Source organism: Hippoglossus hippoglossus, chromosome 1 (assembly GCF_009819705.1).
Source record: "Hippoglossus hippoglossus isolate fHipHip1 chromosome 1, fHipHip1.pri, whole genome shotgun sequence".
In the NCBI taxonomy this organism is placed as follows: domain Eukaryota; kingdom Metazoa; phylum Chordata; class Actinopteri; order Pleuronectiformes; family Pleuronectidae; genus Hippoglossus; species Hippoglossus hippoglossus.
Genome location: NC_047151.1, coordinates 21,005,604 through 21,030,057, shown reverse-complemented (window position 1 = coordinate 21,030,057; position 24,454 = coordinate 21,005,604). Strand labels below are relative to the sequence as shown.

Genomic DNA, 24,454 nt, shown 5'->3' with positions numbered 1-24,454 from the left:
CGTACACTTATATGGGAACATGCCGTCACCGTCAATTCTCTACTTTAATCCCCACCTCCAGACTGAGCAGCAGTAGATCAGAAGCCGGAGGCCCCCCGTTTGCCTGATTAACCACTCAGGGCAAAGTTTGCCGCTGAGGCTCTGCCACTGATTGGTGGAGCTCAAAGGTGAAAGCTGTTCAGCCAACCTGCCTGCGTCTGAGCATTCCCAACCATCATTAGCTTCACACAGCATTGTTGTCCTCTCAGTTCTTTACCAAAGAAGTTAGTGGGAAGAGGCAATTCTCATAAATGCCCACATGTTGGTCACTGTCACCTGATGTTTGTTGACTCACAGATTGAGAATAGTGCAAGTCATTTTAATTCAATTGAATTTAGAGTATTCTGTACTGCCTTAGATGTGGATATTTTTTATTGCTGCAGTCATAGTCAACACTTCCTGGCCATTAACATCTCATTCACGGAAATTGTGAAAATATCTGACCATTATTGCTTTGTTAGGAATTTTCCCAGTCAGGGTTTGTCATAACTGTATACTCTGCGTTTTTTTTCATTTCATTGACAGTGCATTTTCCATCTGGTTCCCCTTTTTCCTCTTTCATTTCTCTTACCCTTCAATCTGTGAGTTTCTGTCAGGGTCTACTTGTAAAACCTTCTTCAAAGCAACAGCTTTAAAACCTGGTGTCTTTGGAACATCTGCAGAGTATTATCTCAGGGACCAGAGGAGATGTAGAGATGCAGTTGCAAGGTCCGCACCACCCTCTTTAGAGATGGTGTGCACGTGAGAGTATAAAGTCTCATCATATCATAATATCAGATAGATCTATATAATGTGTTACTTTAAAGATGAATTAAACAGATTGCTCATATTTCTACTGTGTACAACAAAAATGTCAACCCACCATCAACATTTCATGGCTTATTAAAGACCCATTGTCACTTGAGTTGCTGTTAGACATGCACTGAACTTTCAGATTATCTGGAGCCGCTTTATGTGACAACTCAAATGACCAGAGGCTTCGGACAATCCTCAGAGTTATTCCTGCTAGCCCTCTATTAAACACAGCTGATAATGTCAGAATGAGCCCATGTGAGAAGAGAGCTGGAGATTATCGGGAGGAATAGCCGTGAATGAGGGGCCACGTTGATAACGTTTCTAACATGCAACGGACGCAAAACTGAAAAAAACCCAACAAATATCTCAGGAAAAAGAGGTTTGATACACGTAGATGTTGACATGGGTGTCAACTTGCAAAGATTCAAGATTCACGAGCTTTTGGTAATTAAAAACCGAAATCTAACCAAAATCACGTTATCTACAGAACAAAATGTATGTCCAGCCTCCTGCATGCTACACCACCCCTCAACTGAACGCTCCAGAGATTTCTCTGTTGTGAACACAACTCTGAGAATCTCCTCCTGCGTTTTTCATATGTGAAGGGCAAACTCCAGATATAGTCTGGAGCCCATTGACCGGTCCTTTTCTGGAGTACATGTCTGAGAACTGCTTTATTGATACCAACATTAATCTCATCCCACATTTACTCTTCATCTTAATTGATTACAAAGAAGCATGAAACCCAACAACTGCTAATGCTTCTATTTCAGCAGTTGTGTATATGTAAAATGTAATCATTCCGGTGATCATGCAGTGCAAACTATTGCTTTAAAAAATATTTATCATATTTATATATATACAGACACCATTGCGACCCTTATTTTAAAAGTTTATAATCTCTTTGGTAAATATGTATGATTACATGGATGCTGATTTCTGATTATATTGCTCAGCCCTAATTTGGCTGAGCTTTTCAGTTCTTTCCTCCCATTGCACATAGCTTTATGGACCATTACAATCCCTGTAGTCCACCGGCATGTACCCGCTGGAAACAGATTAGGATTTTGTTGTACACTTTGTCCAGCCCTTAATAGGGCCTCAGTGCTGGAGCACAGCACTCCAGGGTAAACCGGATGAAGGAAAATATTGAACCCTGAAGGTCCTCCTCTGATGGCTGTAAAGGGAGACTGAGGACGTACTCCATGCTGATCTTGAGTCCTCTCAGCTGTGACAAAATGCATTTACAGTACACACCACATTGACTTTCAACCATTACACCAGGATGACAGTGGAAACAATTGCCATTTGCAGATTGCTGGCGAGAAATATGTACGCAACAAATGTGACGGCGCAGTCAGACTAACACGAAGGCCTAGCTTTTTGATTAAGTAGAGGATTCATTAAATCTGCTTAGCAAGTGGAACAGAGAACAAACACTCACTTTCTGCTGACCCGCCCCCCCCCCCCCCCTCCACACACGCTTGAAGAAACAAACAAACAAGCAACCCGAACGGGATGCAACAGAGGGGCATTTGTGCAGCATTAGCCTCTTAGGCTAACAAAGGAGAAATAACTGGACCATGTCCTGACAACACAGCTCCACAGCACTGCATTTGGTCCGAGCACACTACGGGTGTGTGATCTGCCACAGCTTGAAAATGGATTGCATGTGCCATTAATTATTTAATGTCCATTACAAACAAATAAGCATTAAATATTAATATCTGTGCTACTACAATAGTTATACTTACCAGCCCACTGTTGTTCCAGACACAGAATATCATCACTATACATAGGTGTATCCCTTTCATCGTTGCCACACTGGTCCCCACCATGGTGCCAAAGTTAGACAGTAAGAACATAATAAATGTATCCTTAACATCTGTATATTTAATGATATTTAGATCTGTTTAATCCTCAAAGTGATCATTTTATCAGCAGGGTTGGTTGTATAACCCTGGGCATGTTTTTTGTCCCCAACTGTTGTTTGTCTAATAATAATACACTAGAGACTTGAACATGATTGTGGTCCGTCTCCAGTTTCTGGAGTGTAGTAGTGAGACTGAAATCTTGTTATTGCATCATAAAGAAAAACATCACCACAGAAACAAAACAGCCGGTTAGAGCAAACCCTCTAGACGTTAGCATTGGAGAACATTTTTTGGGACATGGGTAAATGCCTTAGTCTAAATGTGAAACGTTTTATTTATATATATATAGAGAGATATCTATCTATCTATCTATCTATCTATCTATCTATATATGTGTATATATATATATATGTGTATATATGTTATCAAAAATCGAAACTTTTTCAAGGTTTGAACATCATCACTCCAAAAAAAGAAAATCCCCTAAACAGATCTATTTTGGACATTGCATTGTGTCTCTTTGGTTCAAACAGCTGTGTTTTGGAATCAAACAAATCCAGCGCTGGTCTGTTTGTCCCCTCATTGGTATGCTGCTGTCTCTGTCACCATGTGGTCACCAGTTCACCGTCTTGCTGCTCTTCCTGTCATGTGGCTGCCACGTCCTACAGTCTCTCCCTTCAGTGATAAAGACTGCTTATGATAATATTTGGCATCGTTTTTGCAGCCAATCTTGAGCATATCAACTGTTGCATTTCCCTCATGTCTTTATGCATTTGCACAAGTAGGATCTGTTAGGTTCTGGTTGTCTGCATCGGATCAGGGGAGATTATAGTTTGGAAGCCACAGAAGTGTTTTAAACTAACCTCAAGTCAGCTACTATGTTTGTCATAAATTTGACTCACTTAGGCTACATCCACAGTAATATGTAAACTTTTAAACTTCTGCTATTTTTACGACTGAATTCCACACATATTTTAACAGCCTTAAAACAGAGGGTTTTGTAAACATTGCTGGGCCTGGCTTAGGTTGAAAACTCTGGTGTAGTGATGTAGTCTGGATGAGAAGAAACTCAGATTTATAGAAACAACGTAGACACCCATGTTTGCCTCCTGATTGGGTCTTATCAGTCAGGACGTGTCCTTCCCTGATTCGTCATGCCCTTATCAAGTGAACCTTTTCTGGTAGAAATCAAACAACAATGCAACATAACGAATTAAAAGAGTTGCTGACCTTGTTGTCTTTGCTAGCAGCTATTGTGCATTTACGGCACATGCATGCACAGTGTACGTGGATGGTTTAGCATGGATAGACTATGTCTGACACACAACTAAAATATTTGTCTGGATGGAGATACTTTTTGTTTTAAACAGAAACATATATGTGTGGAAGTAGCCTTACGCTGTTTCTTTCACATCTCATGTTTTTTATGTGAACTAGACTCTGCGATGCATGACCTTAAAGTTGGAGTAATAATTGTTTAGATGTCTTGTTAGTTCTCCTGTCAAGATAGTTGCTGCAGCTCAAACTCTGGTCTTGTGTGTTTAAAGAAAGTGAAATCAACTCAAGGGTCATAAAATGTTGAAGTGCACGTTGTATGGGAATAGCTTTCCAGTTGAAAGCTGAAGTGGCTCATGTTGGGGGAAGAGTCATTTAGAAACTGTTTGCAGTTCACCAGTCTGGGATTATATTGTTGGTTGAATTATTTTTTCATTATAACGAACCCACAAACATTTTTAGGATTTAAAAAAGTATGCTGTGCAGTATGTCTATGATTGAGACCCATGCATCAGTGTTGTGTTTACCTCATGGGTGGTGGTGCTGATTATGCACCATTTCCCTCTAAATGTTTACATTGCATCATCGCTTAAACTCAATCTGTCGCCTTCATGGCACAATGATATTGTTGAATTATATAGTTAGGTCAAAGCTTTCGTGAAGCTGCTGTAAACAGATGTGTCTCTCTTTGCCCGGTGCAGCTGTTTACTGACCCGCGTGCCAAGTCCACAGAGCAGTTCGGGGAGTGACTGTCGAGAACTGGTTCTCATGCAGACTTGGTTTTCCTGTTTGAAACTCGGGAGCAGATTCTGAGTTATGCTTTTTGTTGGAATATAATCCAGTTGAGTCGTAAAAAGATCCTTTTGTGCTATTTGTCCCTGTGCCAAGTTGAACAGTTTCAAGTGCAGCTATTATTAAACGCAGATGACAGAAACTATTTGGCAAGGCAAACTGTACACATCATCATGTGTGTTTTTTTCCCTTTTGTTTCTTGTGATTGACCCATGTGATTCTCTCGTGTGCATTAATACAGTTTCCGATATTTTAATAAATCAAGACTCTCACAGACTTGTTTTACATCGTTTCTCATGTTTTCAACTGTTAAGCTAATGACACAGAAAGCCAAAGTAGTATCTGTCATAATTCTGCTCTTGACTTCCAGAGTGTAGTTGTGGTCTGTTGTGGAGATAGAACGACGACAGTAAGAGAACACATATGGCCAAAGATGGTCTACACTAACCAGACAAACAGGCTGCAGGGGTCTCTGTTCCCATCAGATTCATGTGTGTGTGTCGTTTGAGGGGAAAAAAAGGATAAACAGAAGTTGGGCTGAATTTATGATAATGTGCATTCCCCGAATTCTTGCAAAATAGATGGAACCTCTTCGAGACTAATGGTGTAGGACTATAAATATGCATGCAGTGATGTGCAAGCTGGGATATACCACAATGGCAATCAATAACTTTGTTGTCATTGCTGTGGACAGTGAAGAGAAAGCAAATGGGATGAGGAAGACTGGAGTGCTCCTCAGAGCAGCACCATTAGACAGCGACCAGTGAGAGCAGCTCTCTGTTCGCTCCCTCTCTCTTTCCGCTCACAGCGCCTCTTGGCAGGAACAGGCAGCAGGAATGTGAGGCTGCTCTGTGCTCCTCTTTGCTGGTCTGCAGGGGTGTGAGCGCCTGGTCCTGGGCTGGGGCTGCCGCTGGTGCTGCTGGCCGCTCGGCTCAGGCTAGGATGGGCTGGACTGCACAGCAATGCAATGTACTGGCTGATTGTTGTTTCTACAGCACTGGGAGGGAAGAGGAGCCGCTCCCTGGCGCCCCAGCAAGGCATGGCCGCCCCTTCCTGTGTGAGGCGCTGATGGCTACCAGATGGTGGGTGAAGAGAGAGGAGGAGGGGTCCCACACTTTGTCCCTCTTATTCTCTCGTCATCCTTTGTGCCTTTTTTATAGTCCTATTTTTCTCCTTTTTTTTGTGCAAAATCTTCTCTTTTCTTAGCCTCATCTTTATCTCTTTTTTGCCTCTGTTGCTTCCACTTCTAATTGTCCCCCTTCATAAAGGAGGTTGAAAAGGAGACTGATGGTGAACCTGAACTTGCAGGCGTCCCAGTCTGTGTACCATCAGAAACAAAAGTTGTCACTGTGACTCACGTGTGATCAAAGACTCGCTGAATAATTGTATACTCTGAAGGCCTATTCATGTGGTATGTTGTCTTTAAAAGTCTGCGTGTAACATTACGCTTTATTGTCACTGTAGCTGCCATCACCAAAGAAGTCGGCACACACACCTGTTCCCCAGCAGCGAAGTACCACATGTGGTGCCTGGTGGTGGGTTTGAGGAAGGACTCGTGAGAACTGAGCTGTGTGACCAGTTCACTGTATAAAAACCTGCTGCTCACCAACAGGAGGCCCTCTTAACTCACAGCATAGACCTTTATTACCCCTTTAGATGAGTTTCCAGGATACGCACACATTCACAAATGACTTTACTCACTCGCTTGGTTAAATGACCCCTTTTAACCCTGTTTGCTGATTGAACTGTTGGTGCTTTTAAGCCGCCTCTCCCTCAAGTAGCTTTTGAGGAAGCACAAGCATTGTCTGTCTATACTAGATTGTATATTGTAGCCAGGAAATCAGCATGATGATTTTATTGAAAACACTTAGAGATTAAAAATACACAACTTTCTGTAATTGATCAAGGTTTAATAAAATGCAGACTGTCTCACAAAGAAGGGGTTTCAATTTGTTGGCTAACTGATTATATTGAAGGTGGTATTTTTCCATGTACTGTATATATTCCAGGTTTAAGGGATTTCTAAGTTTTGATCAGTGAAGTGGGAGAAGGTAAAGGGTGCCCCCGGGATTCAGCAAAAGATTGATTGATTGATTGATTGATTGATTTGCTGATTATATCATTAATTACTTGATTTAGCTCTATATAATGTAAACAAATTGTTAAAACATGCCTACAGCAGTTACCCAGAGTCTAAGGTGACATCTTGAAATGTTTCATTTAGTTTCACCTGCAAATCTAGGAGATTTTCAGTTTACAATCATAGATAAGCGAACCAGGAAATATTAACATTTGAAACCAAAACAGAAGATGTAGCCAATGAGGCTTCGGCATTTTGCATTACATTGACTTTACAATCTATCAATTATCTAAATAGTTGGCAATTAACTTCCTGTTGATTGAATACCTGATTAATCAATTAGTTTTTCAACTTTAAATATGAGGTTCCGATGTTTTATAGTGTTATCAATCACCTATCAATCAATCGAAGGCAACAGCTAGCTCTGTGTTTGGACTTTTGTTAGTGTTTCCTTTCTTATTCACACGTGGACCACAGCTTGCATCTGTGAGGCCTTTATTGTATTGTGAAGGATTTTAAATCAGCAGTTAAATTTGACATCACAAGTTACATTTCGACTTGATGTTATCAGTGTGACCGTGCCTCGGGGCCAGAACTCATGGAGTGGAAAATGTTTGACTAATGTGGTGTTTATGATCAAGTTAGTCTGACAAAGAGAAGCTATTGCTGCCAAACGTCTTGTGACTCTGACCTTTTGAAAACTATCTCTTTGTTCGGTTGGCTCCTTTTTATATGGTGAATTTGAACACAACCAATTTTCCATTGTGTCAAAACTACAAGTTATGTGCCTTTAGAATCGTATGAACAATGCCAAATAAATTCAGATGATTGGATGAGTGCTACGTTTAGATCTATCTTTTTCCAGATTCTCCAGGCTCATTGAAAGAGACATTCCCAGGGAGCATTTGTCATATGCTCCAGCTCATACTGAGCCATAGGAGTTTGGTCCTTGAAAGTATAGATGTTCTGATACAGATTCCAGCTTCAGAAATGCCCCAGATGCAGTTGAAAATGCAGGTTTGGTCATCCGTGAGTACACAAATCTACGTACTAAAGTATTTGGCACTATTGTTGCCAATTACAACACTAATGGTGTCACAATGCATTTGAAGAATCGTGTATGTATTTGATTTTCAAAGGGGTCAACCTGAGCCAGGCCTTACAATAATAACAATCATTACTTCCATAAAGGGTTAGTAGCATGCAGGTGTAAAAATATGCTATATAAATATTTTTTTTAAATGCCCATGTATTGGATTGGTACTTGGTATTGGCCAATTATTGGAATCTGTTTCAAGAAGGGACAAATGGTATCATCTCTTCTTGAAAGTGGGATGATGAGCATGATCAGGGTTTAAGGAAGAAAAGTCTGCAACTGTGTCTGTTCACATTTAACTCCAAAGGTTCACCTGTCATTTCCCACACACCCACACAGATGCAGCTGGCACTCTAGTTATGCGGTGCTGTGTGATCTGACCCTAGCCGCTGTGTCTGCAGCCCCTTAATATAGCCCACTGCTGTCATGGTAGTTTTTGCCTCTCTTCCCTGGCTCAGTGCTGCGTGAGCACCAATATGTTTGCATGTTTGTCCCATCTTGAGGACAGGCTGTGTTGAGGGGGGGTCAACCTGGAGGCTAGAGACTACGTGTGAAATATTGCTACTGACCTGTGTTATTTCCCAACTTGCTGTGAGACAGACAGGGCCGCAATAAAATGGATTGCGTCTGTATCGAATTTTCATTAATTTGTCTTTTTAATTGGTTTTTCAAATCAGTTTCTTTTGTTGTGTGTCTAAGAAGAAGAGTCCGCAGAGCAAACTGAAGTGGACGGAGAAAGATGGATGGCTCTTTGCTTTCACCAGTGGTCCTGTTGTGGCCACTGTCCCTGATTGCATTAGAGTTACTATGGTGCTGCCTGATATCTTTGGCCTGGCCTCAAGCCAGAGGACGTGGTTAAACTTGCACACATGTACACACACAATCATACACACAGTGAGAGAGACTCAGGGATGCACCAGAGACCCCTGCTCTCAGAGAGTATTTGTTTTCAGCCTGACTGGAAGCTGAGTGCGTGGAGGACCTACTCCTCTTGTCCACCTACTTTCTTGGCTTTTCTCGGAACTTTCCCTGGCACTCCTCTTTTTTCATGCTTGTTTTTGGTGTGTGTTAGAAACCTGTGGAATACCTTGACCCTCTTCGTCTCCGCTCTAAACCCATGGCTTTTGGATAATCAACTAGTGTTTAAAAGGGTTAGGGGAGTGCCAGAGCAGAGCACAAGGTTGGTAATATTATTACTTCACATTAAATAACTATTTATTGATATCACAAGATGTCAATTTATGTGCCGGTAAAATGAAATAGCTGAATTCATAATGTTGGAAAATGTTGTGGTTTGTAAATAGTAATCTTCTGTGTTGTGATGAACCACCCAACACTGTGGGAAGCTGCAAAGGGAATTTCCAACACAAGCTTTTTATGATCAGCAGCTTTGGTTACAGGTGTTTTATGTAATACACCCACTTGCAATTTAGGTTAGATTTCAAGAGAAGTTTGGTCTCGTACTAGTATTTTTCTGCAATGCATATAATAACAATGAGTAGTTTCACAAGCTGTATCTTAGTGGGGCTGAAATGGGAAAATATGCATATGTGTCAAGTCTTGAATTAGTTCTTAAAAGCCATGTTTTTGCACCTGATTTAGTATTGCTTCAATTTCATATATGCCAATATGCCAGTCATGTTCTAACGTGACTATTTTTTTTAACTCAACTGTTATGTACCCATTTGGCCAGATTGCACTGTGCACAGGCCAATAGAAGCTGAAAGGAGAATTGTTTAAGCCACTCTCGTCAGCGGTCAAGGAACAGCGTGATCATGTGAACCAAATCTGCCATGCCAAAGGAATGTGTTGAATTCTAACGATGCAGCTTTGACAAGTGCATGTGACTTTGTGCGAGAGCTCAGATTGGCGATGGCAGCAGACGCAGAGGCAGATAGGATCAAAAACGGGAGACGATAGGCAGCACGTAATCGAAAGAAAGAATGTCATGTAACTGTCAAGGTTGTGGCGGAGCAAAGTGTGCAACGTTTTTAACCTCCTGCTTATCTGAAAAAGGCATTAGAACTGTTGGACCGAACAACGGGGAGATACTGTGGGAATGTGATCAACTTGAGTTTTGGGGAGTTGCGTATCCTGAAGTCAGATGAGCCGGTCTTTATCTCCAGCACAGCTTTGGTTCTCATGCCTGAGAGTTGGCTGCCAACTGCATTCACAAACCGTCCTCAGAGTATGCAGATTGAATAGGGCACGGTATGAACAAGGGTAATTAAGTACATTGAGTCTGGGAATCTTTTTCAGACAAGATTCCCATTGGCTATATACTGTATAAAGGAGCCATAGTAATTGTGGTGTTAGTGCATTAGTCAGGGAGTAACAGTGTCTTTCTGTCAGTATGTTTCTTTTAGATGAGCAGTTAAACGTAAGACAGTCAAACAATTGTTCCGTCAATAAGCGGCTGATGTCATTTTTTGCCAAGAAATGAATTAGGTCATTGGCAGTTATTTAGTGTCTGGATAGGCAGTAAAATGGTTATAAAGACCCTGAAATGAAACGGAAACGATCTCTTTTACTGCAATTTATAAATGTATGAATTTTACCAAAACTGGACCAGAAGGTTTAAGCGAGGGAACCTTTATCCCCTTTTTCCACCAAATAAACTTTGGTTCTTGAAACTCGGGAAACTATTGTTATGCAGCATTCCAGTAGCGAGATGTTATAGTTACAGATACTGTATTTGTTAGTAGCATCTTTTATCAAGTATTTCTCACTCAGTATTTCTTCCTCCTTGTCTTCTTCATCCTCTGGCCAAAGATTAGAATATGTTAGTTCACTGTAACTGTTCACATTAGAAAAGCCTTGGTTCCTTTTGGTAACCGAATTAGGGAGTACTGTTGTATTTTATTTTATAGTGGGTGTGAGAACCGGAACAGAACCTGTTCCGTGTTGGTAACAGTAGATGCACAACCTCTTTCTCTGTGTCCTATAAGCTTAATGTTGTTTCCTACTCTGCAGGGTAAAAGGTATTGATTGGTGACCTGGATTTTGCTCCTGCCACCACAAGCCAACATGGGCTTTACACCTCGCTTGAGGAGCGATAACAATGAATTACAAGAAAGTGGCAAAGATACTTAAGCAATACAGCAAATTTTGGCTGGCTATGATTTTGGCTTTGCCTATCTCCTCTCACAAACAACTAATATATTTAAATTATTCTTATTCAGACTTGTTATTTATAGGGTAGCTTTATGTATGCAACTCATCATTCGCAGGGTGTACAGACTCAGACTTGTGCTATCAATCAAGAAAATATGAGGTTGCTTTAGTATTTGTGTATTGAATTTTCTTCTCTCCATCAAACTGTTAACTGCACGTTGTTCTCCTCGTCATCATGAAGGAAGGCTGCTTTTAGTTTTGTTTTGAGTCTCCTAAGGTCAAATCAGAGGGATGAGATCAGAGCAGTTTATTTGAATATACATGCATCTTGAAAAGCAGTTAATGGATAAATATGGTATTAACAGTGGGGTCAGAACCTGCCATTCGGCCTCTTTGCAGGTGCATGCATTAGAGAAAATATGTGAGTGCAGGGGAGCTGAGTACGAATGACTTCAGGCTTTTAGAACAAATCTACAGGCATGCACACACACACCCACAGAGGCCGACACGCAGCAAAAGAGAAGGGTAATTTAAAAGGAAAAAAAAAACTGACGTGGTTTTGTCATTTGCATAATAGTTTAGTTGGAAAAAAGATATTGCGTTGTCACCATTGCTGCCTGCATCTGTGGGAAGGATTCCACACATTCTACGCTAAACATGAATCACTGTATGGAAATCACATGAACGCACACGCAGCACACAACCTCTCAGGTATGTGTTCACACCACGCACATTCCCTTTCAACTGAACGTGAAGCAGTATCATCTGAATGTGACAATAGAGAGTGGAGGTGTGTACCAGTTTCAGGGGACTGGTTGAAAAAGGAGGTGTGTCATATTAAGTCGGCTGAGGAACAAGCCAAGGCATGCTCGACAGCTCAGCTCATAGAACAGGACACTAACACGGTTAATTCACCCACTAACAATCAACATGTTGTGTTTCTAATATGCAAATTCACCGTTCACTTATTCCCCTAATAATGAAATGGCTTGAAATATTCATTTACTAGAATAACTGGTAATGTAACTTCACTTGAACCTTGTTTTATCTTCTGTTCTGCTGAGTAACCAGGCACCACGTCTTTGAAAGCAACACCACTGCCGACACACAAGTGTGTATCAGAGTCCATTTCCTTATCTCTGCATGCGGCATCTCAAGCCATTTCCTCCTGGACGGACTCTAGCAGGAGAGGGGCTAATTAGATCATGTCGAAGGCAACCTCTCACTGGCCGCTAAATGTGATTTGGAATAATTTTCATTGGTCTCATTGGATTAGACTGCTGCTGCTCACTGCACGGATAAGGATTAGGTTAGACGCACACACAGAGTGGACTAAACGAGTTAACATGGTACCTAGTATCCATCTCTTTTTTTTGGGGGGGGGGGTGTTAATCATCAATTGTGTTAAATAAAATAAATCTTAAATACAAAAACTATAAGCTTCACTTTCTTTTAAAGAAAGTTAATATGAAGTAAATAAGCCAAACACTCACATAAATAAACACGCGTACGTCCACACACTCAACCACAGATGCTTTTGGGGTCAGGATTTCAAGAAGTCATCCATCTCACCATGTAGTGGTCCCCCTGCAGGAAGAAGCAGGACTGTTACGAGTCTGCCGCTCAACCCACAACCTGCTGTGGTGTGAAATCCTGTGCTTCACTGAGACATGCAAGGCTGTGCCACTGCAAGCTCTTATCAGGACTTCACATGTAGAAAATACCTCCTATATGGAGTCTGGATTATTGTAGACTGACCTGTTTGTACTGACTGACGCATGTGCAGGAGTGAATCAAACACCACTCTGGAAAATTCACAGTGCACTTTTTGGCATGTGGGCACAGAATGTTGAGCACTGCAATGTTGATATTTTTGGGTTCTACCCACCTATCTGCAGCCAGCATGTTGTAGGTGTGCTGCACTGAAGAAGCGGCGTGAAATGGGTGTTGGGGTGGGCAGTTGTTGCCAGGGGAGGTGGTATGTTATTTTCAGTCCATTGTGTCTACTTCCTGTGGGTCAGGGGTTATTGGAGCAGGGTGTTGCAGACTTTACGGAGTAAGAGGAGGGGAGGGAAGTCAGCAGTGTAGGCAGGAAAAGTGGCCATACTCGCTCGACAACAGTGGCTGGTCAGCAGCTGGCTTACCTCGCTTCCCTCAAAACATTTCGCTCCGGGCAAAGCTTGGACTCTTCAGAACCAGGTACAGAGATATGACTTGTGTTTTTAATAACCACTGACCTTGTTATTCTCAGCTTTTTCCGTTTTTTATTTTGATGATTTGAATACCGTTTCAACCAATTAATTAGTTTTGTGACTCGCAGCAGAAGGTCAGAGCTGGAGTAAACTATCAAATGATTATTCTGCCAACATTAGCATGGGAAATATTTTGTGCAAAAGTATGGATGGAAGATTCATGACTCTTACGTAACCAGAAAGCCACCTTGATCGTGGGGTTGTTTTGGGAATAGGCTCGTCAAGAGCGTCAATAATTGCACAGCAATTAAAGCACAATAAATCCTTTAGTGAATTGTATAGAAATTGCTGACAATTTAAAATTGATTGCATACTTACAAAGGAGTGTATGTTTATTAAGGAGCATGTGATTACGTGCACTAAATGAAGATCAGGCAGTGTGTTGCGAGGAATGACTCAACGAGATATTGTTGTTGAGTACAGTTTGTTTTTTCTGAATTAAGTCCCATAAAAATAAGACAGCGTTGCCCTTGCAAGGAAATAGCCATCATGAGTCTGCCACCACTTCCAGCGAGAGCACTGACAGCTCTTGTGTGTTTGTGTTGTATTCCTACCAGAAATCTTGACACAGCAAACTGATAGTAAACAAACTTCATTCTCTTAGAATATTTACATCTTCTCTAGAAATCGTTTCTCTGCAATAAGGTGCCACTTTGTTCTGATGGTTAGTTAGTTATTTTAGTGGTTATTGTATAGTTCTGTCACCTGACAGCGTGGAGATGCATGTTATGTTTAAACACAACTGAAGCAGTTTACCAGCTTGTCTGCAGCTATTTTTCTGTGCATAATAAGTAGCTCAGTACAAACAGTTAAAAACTGTCATCATTGTAAACTTTTACTTTTATCTCTGGGTTGGTCACTCATTCAGAAAAAAACAGATTTCCATGCTATTACAGTTTACGGGTTGATGGCTGCAAACAAGGACGTGTGTGATTATTGTTTTAGTGGAACCAGAATAATGCTGCTATACGCAAACTGTATATATGCATTAGTATTATTTTAGACCAGACCAGACCAAGAGGTTCAAAACAGGGATTTGTTCCTGCAACGGAGGTCAAACATTTTGCAAAAAAACCCACCTGCTGTATAATGTGAGCAAATCATCAACTTGGGTTATTGAGTTTTCATGGTGCAGCTGTGATTCCTTCTCTGCTTTCTCCTCTCAAAGCAAAGATGTTAAGTGTTTTAGTGCAGCATAGGAAAGACGAGACCATCACTATCCAGGTGCATTGTTTTCTGGACAAACTGTGAGACATTAGCCAAAGTAAGACGTTAATATAGAAGCGATTCTAAAGTTAGCATCTGACAAACCCCCAAATGCGACCACAGTGACAAAAGGAGGCAAAACAGGAAATCTTTTTGCTCAGAGTGTGTTTGGGGAACAGATGACCAGGAAGATAAAAAGCGCTAACAAAGTGGAAACTTCCACTAAGGGATGTTTTTTTGCCTTGTGTGTGTTTTTTCTCTCTTTTTCTCTGTTTCACAAAGCCCCATGTTTCCTGGAAAACACAGTCAGAGGTAGTGGGTTTAGTTTTGATGAAAAGGCGAATACTGCGAGTGCTCAACAGTTTCCCTTTATTAAACGCAACTACTGACACTTCTGTGCTCCCTCAGTCATACATGATGTGAAGCTGCGTTAATGTTTAAACCTGCTCCCTCTGAGTTAATGCTTTACCCCGTGAGCACAGTGTAAGCCTGAACACTGTGAAGAGAGGCTGGGGAGGTGTTGACAGAAATTTAATTGAACCGTTCTTGTTGTATAACAAGACAATCGCAGCACAGAACTACTTCATCCCTTCTTCACTTCCTCAGGCTCTCTTCTCTTACATCTTCCCCACCTTCTCTCTCTCTGTCTCCTCCCTCTATCTGTGGATACTCTAATGAATGATATGGAATCATTACTTCACTGAGAGTTCCTGTCCCCGCCCAACGAGAAAGAGTCAGTGCAGCTACGACAGCAGTTGCACAGTTGCACGGTTGTTTAAGCCAATGGACTAACAGCAGGACCATGGTTGTGGACTGTCAGGAATAGGTCCGAGGAACCACACATTTGGTTGAGAATACGTCTCCAACAAGACCTGAGAGAATGTAATACCTGCCATTGAACACATTGGTAAGCACCATTATTTCCTCTGCAGATATTTTTCATCAAAGTTTTGTGGAAAAAGCTGAAGTCTGCTCATATTTCTAGTTTAAACAGCATTAAGTACTTCCAGCTCCTGCTTCTGTAACTTAGACCCACTGTCAGGGAGGTTGTGGTTTTCTGTTTTCAGCCTGATTATTTAGTTTGAGACGTAAAATAGTTTGAAGAACCGTGACATTGTCTTGTTGTTGTAGGTCACCTGCTGCAGACCGAGAATTAAGAACACCTGTTCGGCCTTCAGACGTGCTTTCATTTGAATGTTGGTCTTTGTGTGCACTGTTTGCAAAGATAGCAGTATGACTACCAGGGTCTGTGTTCTTTGGACAGTTACCGTAGATTGTTAGGGCCAGGGTCAGATGGCGCCTGGCTGGGTGAGAATTTCACAGCTGCACATGAAAGCGCAGCGACTGTGGGAGCGATGGTTTGTGTGGCTGATGAAAGGAGGGAACTTGCTTGTTTTGATCGTAGAGTAGCTGCTCCTTATGGATCGATACACCGATGATGAGCGCACATATATATATATATATCGGATGATGTCTAAGTGATGCACTCACAGGAGGAGCTCCTTATGTAGACGCAGCTGCTGAAACTTGGTGTTGATCTGATGATTCAACATAAACTGAGCTATAACTTGTACACACACATACACACTGTCTTTACATTACACAACAGATGTCGGTTCACCAGTTTATTTCTGGCAAAGTAGGAATGCACAAATGTTACCTCCACCGTAAACCCAGCTGCATAAAACAACTGTTCTGTGTTGTTGGTATGGAGCCAACTTATTTGGCCTTGTTGCCTGTACAGAGGCTGGTGCAGGCTCACATTGCTGCGCCAGTTTCTTTACAGATCCTCATTATAACAATATTATATTATTATTATTTGCTATCTGGTTCTGTAATAATACATGATTATTATTTATGATAATTTTATATAATTATATCTTGAGAAAATTCTTAAATTGAGGTTCACAACTCTGAAGTCTAAATGAAAGATAAAAAATCTAATGTGTCCATAATCAGCTACAGCATTTTCAAACTGCCGTTTTACCTCATTTAATATGGTAAAAAAAGGATATAAATATATATACAGTATATGTTCTCAAAATAAAAGTCTGCACTTTCGGGTGTGAAAACGCCCCTTGTGATAATCTGTCATGTGGTATTTAATACAAAACATAAACTAGAATATGGGTTATTAGGAGCATATGTCGTTTGTGAGGCCTTGTTGTGTTAATGCAGGGTTAGCTGCAGTCCAAGTGTTTGCAGATGATCAAAAATTGATGTCTTGTTTCTGAGGATTTCTGGATTTTAGCTTTGGTTCTTGTGGAAGAATCAAGACTTGAGATCCTCACTGTTGTGTCTCTGACCTGTGTGGGAAGATGGGTTGGACGCACACAAAGCAAGGATGTGATGTTTCAGTGCAACAAAGCTTTTGTTCTTGTGTTTCTCTCGGAGAGGGAATGAAATGAAGAGGTTGACTCTCACATGGGAGCAGCGCTGTGCTGTGGATGTGAATGATAATTGATAAGTTCAGAGACACCCGGGAGTTAATTTCTTGGGTTGTTGTGGGTGTTCTTGGGATGGACGTGCAAGTGTTCAATAGGACACACACACAGGCACAGATAAGCTAATGTTGCTCTTACTTCAGTCTGTTTGTCTGGGTGGTCCTATCTTTAACACTGTTCTCACTCTATTTCTCCTTGTTAATTTCCTCTGCTTTCTTTGGCCTCCCTCCTATTATGGGTGCTAGGAAAGCATACTTTTATTATATTATTTCCTACTAAATGGTTTATTTTGGTGGATAATCTTTGTCGGTTGTTTGTATGAAGACAGTATTACATGACTGTGCGATACGAAGCGTTTATTTTGCTGTCAACGGCAATACCTTTTTGTCTTTTGGATATTCTTCCGCATGGCACTGATGCAAGCAGGTAAATTATATGAAAGTAGATAATTCCAAACCGGAGGACTCAGACCAGCCAAGACAAAACAAGGAGCTTCTTCAGTGGCATGGTGGTGTTTTGAAAGTCCATAAAAATGTACTTATGCAACAGACTGTGTCCCCACAACAAACTAATAACACCACTAACCTATTTTACCACTTATGCAAGAATTATGTCAAACAACACACAGACACACACACACAGAGAGTCTGTGGATGAGAGCCAAAGCACAGTCGAGTTCTCAAAACAAACCACAGTCTGATGTTGCAACAGGCTTCTGTCCTTGATGCACCTTATCACAACAAATCTCAGAGATGGGAGATAAAAGCTGCTGTTGTAACTTACACCTGCAAATATATTACCTCACAAGTTCAAATTTACAGAAAATGTGCCATATCATAGTATATATTATATGCAATTATCTATTTTGATAAGTGAGATTTTGCTCATATCATACAGTATGACACACTTTAACTTTTCATTATTATCCTTCACTGTTTCCTAGGTGTGGTAAAGACATGTCTGAGGAATTGAGTGGTGGACAAAATCATCAAATCATCTCGGATTTTCCTGGTTGTTTTTCTATAATTATTTCCTATCTGCAGCCCTGTTGCGGTAGAAGTAGTTCAACATACATATTACATCACAACTTGATGAAATGCACATTATTTCCTCCAACATGCATTTGTTAAGTTAGTAAACAAGTTTGAGTACTTGCAACCTGGACTCTAAAGCAGAATAGAAATTGCAGGACCTCAGTATTGGGTTAAAATCTGGGTTTATGCACTCGGCACACTTCTTATATTTCCTGACTTAGACAGGGTATCTTTGCAGAATTAGTGTTTGGGGTCACTGCTCTGCCAAGGGAGACCTTTTGTGAAGCGGCCGTGTAGAGGAAGCTGTCCATGCTGTGGCATCTCTGACCTCGTTTCTATTGAGAGTGCAGATGGGAAACAGAATCGTAAAGTCTCCACAGGAAGCAGAGGGAGGCTCACATCCAGGGAAGAGGATGGAGCCTTCAGATGCAACACCAGAAAGAGAGATGCAAAGAAAGTGATTTGTCCATAATTATGAGCTTGAGCTGAATGTAAATGAAGACATGGATATTTCATTGCTGTAATCTGGGGACAGGGCTTTGGGCTTCATTCAATTAGGAAAGGGAACATGAAAGGTGAGAAAAGGAAGGTTTTAAAGCCATCTTGACCTGCTTAATGTGATGTCTTTAATGTTGGTTAGGATATAACACTGTGAAAGATCAGTCTAAATCAATAGAACTAAAGAGACAGGTTGTTTATCTTCAATTTTACTTTCAATCAAATGTTTAATTTGTTTAATTGGGTAAAATTAGAATAGGATATTGATTTGAATAATAACTGATAGTCATGATTATAAAAAAGAGCCAGACTGTTACAAAGATGGAATAATTGGTAATAGTAATAGTAATAATTGTTGAATATGTCGGGGTGCACTCCCACTACATTGCTGTAAACTAAACACAAACCCTCTGGTCTCTCGTTGTCCCTCCCCCTCTGATTTAGCCGTGGCAGTTAAGAGGGTCTGGGACAACCTGATTACATAGAACAGGAAGTCAGGGGAGGGAGCGATCTCAAACTGCCGACACACACACACACACACACACACACACACACACACACACACACACACACACACACACACACACACACACACACACACACACACACACACAGAGCAACATGATAACGTCACAACTTAGGCGCAAAAACTAAAAACAACAACAACAACATGCTTGTTCTCTCATAACAGCACTTAACTGCTACAAGCTTGGAAGGTAGGCTCACTGTTATTCACTGATATACAAAGTATTCATCATCGTACGTAAGATTTAAAGGTGATATTTGTCATTTTTAAAATTATATTTGTTCCTTATGGTGCACTCTCAGTTTCGGTGATGGCGGTTAGTCTTTATGCAATGCATGAGAAGTAGAAAAAACATTAAGCTGCAAATGTCAGTTGCTTGTTTCTAAGGTTGTTTCTAAGGTACAAGGTTGTGACACTGGATGTTTGTATACTGTCAGGAGTTTGTTTACTTTAACTCTAAATGAGATGTAACGTGATGATTGTATTGCTTTAAGCTAAATATAGTCCACTCTGCATTATGTCTAAAACAGACTGAATTAGTATTAATTCATATTAATAGATTATATTAATAGATTCATTCATTTTTACTGTCACTGTACACGTGCAATACAATTTGTACAGCAATCCTGTAGACGCCTAATTGATAACACAAACGGCTGTGGCTGTGGGGTAAAGCGGTCGTCCTCCAACCAGAAGGTTAGCGGCTCGATCCCAGTCTTCCCTAACTGCACGCCGAAGTGTCCTTGCCCCTCATAGAAAAAGTGCTGCCCATAGAATCTCTCTCTCTCTCTCTCTCTCTCTCTCTCTCTCTCTCTCTCTCTCTCTCTCTCTCTCTCGTAAACACGGATACACCTGGAATCTTTCTAAGGTGAAAGCTGGTGTAGTTTATTGAGGAACTGGTATTCAGACACTTATTTACTTTGTCCTTTGTGCTTACCAGCTGTTGTGCCAGCCATAGTTCATGTCAGGTCGAGCGTGCAGTGAATTTATCAAACAACATGACGGTGATCTCACCAGTACAAATCAAGAGTGTTTACCTCAGAGTCAGAGAGTGGTGGTAGAATTTGGCTGACTATTAACCACAGTGTACGATGCTGGACCCCATGCATGCACATCTTTCATGGAAGTCCCTTGTCCTTCCAGCAGGCGGAGGGCTGATGACGCTCGCTGAACACTCACTTAGCCAAAGGACACGCACTCTTACTTGTACGTTAACTGCCCTCGCTGGTGCTCAAGGAAGTAAAAATAGCTGTTTAGCAAGAATCCCAGTCATGTCTCGCTAACAAAGATTGATTTATACAATTTGCGGCACTCAGCATAGAGGAGCTTTTGTCCCTCCTCTCCTTCTCTTTCTGCAGACCTCGTCACCAAGGCCAAGAGCGCCAAAACCTCTGACGCGCTCGACACTTCTCTCTTAGAACAGTCTTTGTTCAGCGCAGTCGTAGGGCCCTGATAGTGAGGCTTAGGGAAGCACTGTGGTCGGCAAGATTGCATATTTGTTTAATGCATTTGTGTCAGACTGCAGTGTCATGGAATTGTTTTGTAGGTTCGTTGCGTTTCTGCGTCAGCAGATGCAGCCATTTGATATTCCAAATATTTGCCCAAATAGCTGAAAATGTCAAATGCACTCTCTGAAATTCACTCCCTATTTTTGTTTCTCCAAACACCCACAGTATGTCCCTCCATGCCACATGATTGCTAGAATCTGACAGTGCAAAGGAAGAGATATTGTGATGTAGTCGTGTCATTCATGATTTTAAACTAAAAATTACTGTTACTGTTTTGGTGTTGCTTTAGTGTAACCTTTCATTGACTCTTCCTGAATCATGGGATGTTTCCAGATTCTTCCTAGATATTGTCATTAGAAAACTAGTATTTATTAAGGAGCTATTACAGGAAATCAAATAAAAGGGAAATATTTTCTAATATAGCAGTAAGTAATGAAATTCATGTATGCTCTTCCACACGGACGCTGAGTAAGATAACACCTGATTTATTTACATTTTTCTCACCTCCCTCAATGTGACCTCATTCCCTCTAATGAGACTGCCCTGCAAAGTAAACAGATCAATACTGGAACTCTGGAATCTATTGTGTGTTTAATATCCTGCTTGTGTGAGATACACTGTGCGAGTATTTTTTTTCTTCTTGTCATATCCACTGTCCACAAAAGGTGGTCTGGTTTCTGCGTGGCCATGTCTGGTGTGGATTTCTGGCAGATGCAATGATAGCACATACTAATTTGTTCTGTTATCACCAAAAATCTTGACCTTCTCTCCCCCGTCTTCACCCTGTGCTCATCCTGCGCCCCGTCGCTCCCTCGCTCCGTCCCCATCGCTGTGTTTTTCTGAGGAACAAACAGAGAAGCTGTGCTAGTCAGGATGAGTCAGTGCAGCTGGGTTGCAGGTCATTTACCCACATCCCACTCAGATAGGACAGATGGCCCGGCCACTCGCATGCTGCTTAGTGCTAACTCTGCATCCAGAGTGTGTGAGCTAAGCTAAAGCTAGCACGTAACTGAGCTGGAGAGAGCCCAGCTGATAATATAAACAGAAATCTAATGTAGTTTATTGACACAGGTAAAATCCATAAAACTAAATATCTGAGATTTATCACTCATCCCCCCCAGCATTTAAAATGTTTTAATCTTGTGGCTGATATGTGGAATTTCTCACTTAGTCAAGTCATGACACAATAGAAAATACTTGAACATTCAAAAGCAGCCTCTTCCGATGTCCCGTATCTGCTCAAGAGAGTGAGAGACACGATGGTTTTCAACAGGAAACGGCTGCAATTCAACTCCCACTAGAAACCTACTGAATGATGAACACTGAAAGAATCATCTGTCTTAATTGAAAGGACAACATAAGTATGAAATGGGGAGAGAAGGGAAAACATGCAACCCCACTATATCTTTACATAGGACATATTTGTTTGCTGCTGCATTAGTGTTTAAAAATCTCTAATGCCACTATTCACATATTGTCCAACACCATGTCCTGATGAGACAGTCTTGTGTGATTTCCCAACTGCTGCTGCTGCAGGAATACATAACCCCATATGTCTCTGTACCATTTACCATTAGAGATATAGAGGAGGAGTTTAATTATGCAGTTTAACAGCCTGTGATGAGAGCAAATTCACATTAGCAATTAGAGCACTTAAGGGCTTTTTAAGCTGCATTAAGCTATCTAAACCATGGAGCACAATTAGCCTTTTAAGCGCAATAAAACTGGAGTAGGTGGAGCTTAAGCGGTGGCGTTGGCAGGATGCTTCACTTGCAACTAGTTTCATGTATTTAACGAATGAATTAGACTAATTCCTGTTGTAGGAGGCTGATGTGGTCTCTTTTATCAGCTGCATACCAAAACATGGAGCCTATTCCATTGTATGCTTGGTCAAATCTCACTGTCATTTTTATTCAAAGTGTGATTCCATATTGTCTCTTTCATTTCTTTACTTCCGCGAGTATACTGTATATTTTGGTGATGATGTAGTGCCAAGCAGGACTTTTCTAATGTCTGATATTTGAAGGCTGAGGCATATTAACACATCGTTATGGGGCTGTTTGATAAGACCACAATTTCATGTGCTGATAGAGGTAATTTCATGACAAAGATTACAATACATTTCATTTCTTGTTATTCCTTGACCTCGGTGCCATGTCTTTTCGAATGTTATCTCTTTCCATCCTCATGATTCGTTGTCACATGTTAATATTGCGGACAAGTTTCCTGCATCGTCTGAGTTTGGGCTTTGTTTTGAGCTTGTGACTGTACTTTCGTGGCTTTTGTCCATAGACAAAGCAAAGCCGTTGATAAATGATTACCAAAAAGAATGATTAGTGGCACAACAGAAATAACAATAAAGGACTAGAGGAGTGCACAGACTTTGACTTTTGGAGTATTGTTTCTGTTGATTCCAGTCTAAAAGAAATAGTTTGACACTTAATGTTACTAACTTTTTTACTACATGTATTCTCTTTCATGCTGAGCGTTGGATGGGACCTTTTGCCTTTTGGCTGAGTAGGATGAGACCTTTTGTTCCTGGTTGAGTTGGATAAGACCTTTAGCCTTTGTCATGATCCAGTGATGTTGGATCTCGAGGCCTCTGACGGCAGTGTGACTCCACTCAGTTGGCATCTTGTCCCAAACCTCCCACCCTCCCCTTCCCCTATCATAATCTCAGTCAGACCCTCAATACCATCTCTGTCCGTCCCCCACGGGCGAATATTGGGTCCCTTCCTGTGTCTGACCCTATCAGAAGACACTGGGACACCAGGAAGTGGGGGGAGGGGGAGGGGGAGAGAAAGGGGTTGGCGGGGACAGCTGCCATGCCAGAGGAGCCCTCCCCAACCCAGTCCAGTATCGTCCCATGCCGTCCCATTCCTAACTGTGGGGCAGTGAACACTAGACTCCCACAAACTGAAGTGGGCTTTGATTGTTGGATAAGATAAGCGGCTCCAAATCTGTTGGTGTATTAAGGAAAGCAGAAATGGATGCATCTTTATCTGCCAGTTGTTGACACTGCTATCTGGCATTGACTTTTTAGGGTTAACCTTCTATTCCACGCTGGCTACAATGGATTATTTGATAGTAAAAGCAGGACCAGAGGTGACATCGTCTTCTCTGTAAGCCTTGGCAGGAGGTATGTACTGGTGTGTGGCAAAGCTCATGTTGTCATACTGGCCAAATGTGTGTATGTGGCATGGGTTTGAAAGTACTCTGGTGTGTTTGATATCCGTCATGTTGATATCAAATGTTTTTACATGCACTTAAAACAACAGTGTGTGGAAAAGCTTTTGAGTAAGGCTGTTTTGATGGACATTGGTGTTGTTGATGTTTTTTCTGTCAGCCTAATCATTCTCAGTGATGCAGGGTCTTGTAAGGCCATGTAAACTAGTAACCTAGTTTAAGTATTGTAGTTTAGAGAAGATTTCTTGGCCTGGTCTTTCATAAAAGCGTGGATGCATGCCGTTTTTTTCATGGTAAAAAACAATAGTATCTTAAAAAATACGTAAGAGGTAGTAAAGTAATCTGTTAACTGACTACAGCTGGGTGTCAATGTAACAGGGTAGATGTAGTGTGTGTAAATGTGCTCTCCAATTGTGTTCTGATTTCTCCCGCTTACCTTGCATCTTGTGTGTGTATAAATGTAGTTGAGACTAAATTCGTAGGTATGATGGCGCCTACATATTAGGATTTCATCTCTTATTTGAACAGTGTTTTCATTTGCTTTTTACTATATAAATGCTTGTTTTTATGCAAGTGTCTGGTGCTGAGTGTTGGGAACAAATCAGTGGCAGAAAACAGAGCAAATGTGCACGAGGAAATCTGTGTGAATGTGACTGCCCACAGATGGTGGAGAGATGTTCCAGCTACTACACAGCTTGTCATCCTCGAGCTAGTAGTGTAACCATGCTAATGTAG

The 24,454-nt window shown here is 41.2% G+C and overlaps 1 protein-coding gene across 13 annotated transcripts in view; it reads left to right on the top strand.

Annotated features, from left to right (window-relative positions):
- Positions 1-24,454, top strand: part of gab1 (GRB2-associated binding protein 1) — a 50,560-nt gene that overhangs the window by 5,932 nt on the left and 20,174 nt on the right. The window contains exon 1 of one of the 13 annotated variants that reach the window (XM_034592053.1): positions 8,987-9,131. The exons of 9 other annotated variants lie outside the window; for them this stretch is intronic. The gene's annotated coding sequence lies outside the window, so the exon portion shown is untranslated. Of the gene's footprint in view, positions 1-8,986; positions 9,132-13,119; positions 13,265-19,087; positions 19,216-23,387; positions 23,673-24,454 lie in introns of those variants that run through there. 3 more of the 13 variants (XM_034592051.1, XM_034592052.1, XM_034592050.1) reach the window with 3 other exon arrangements.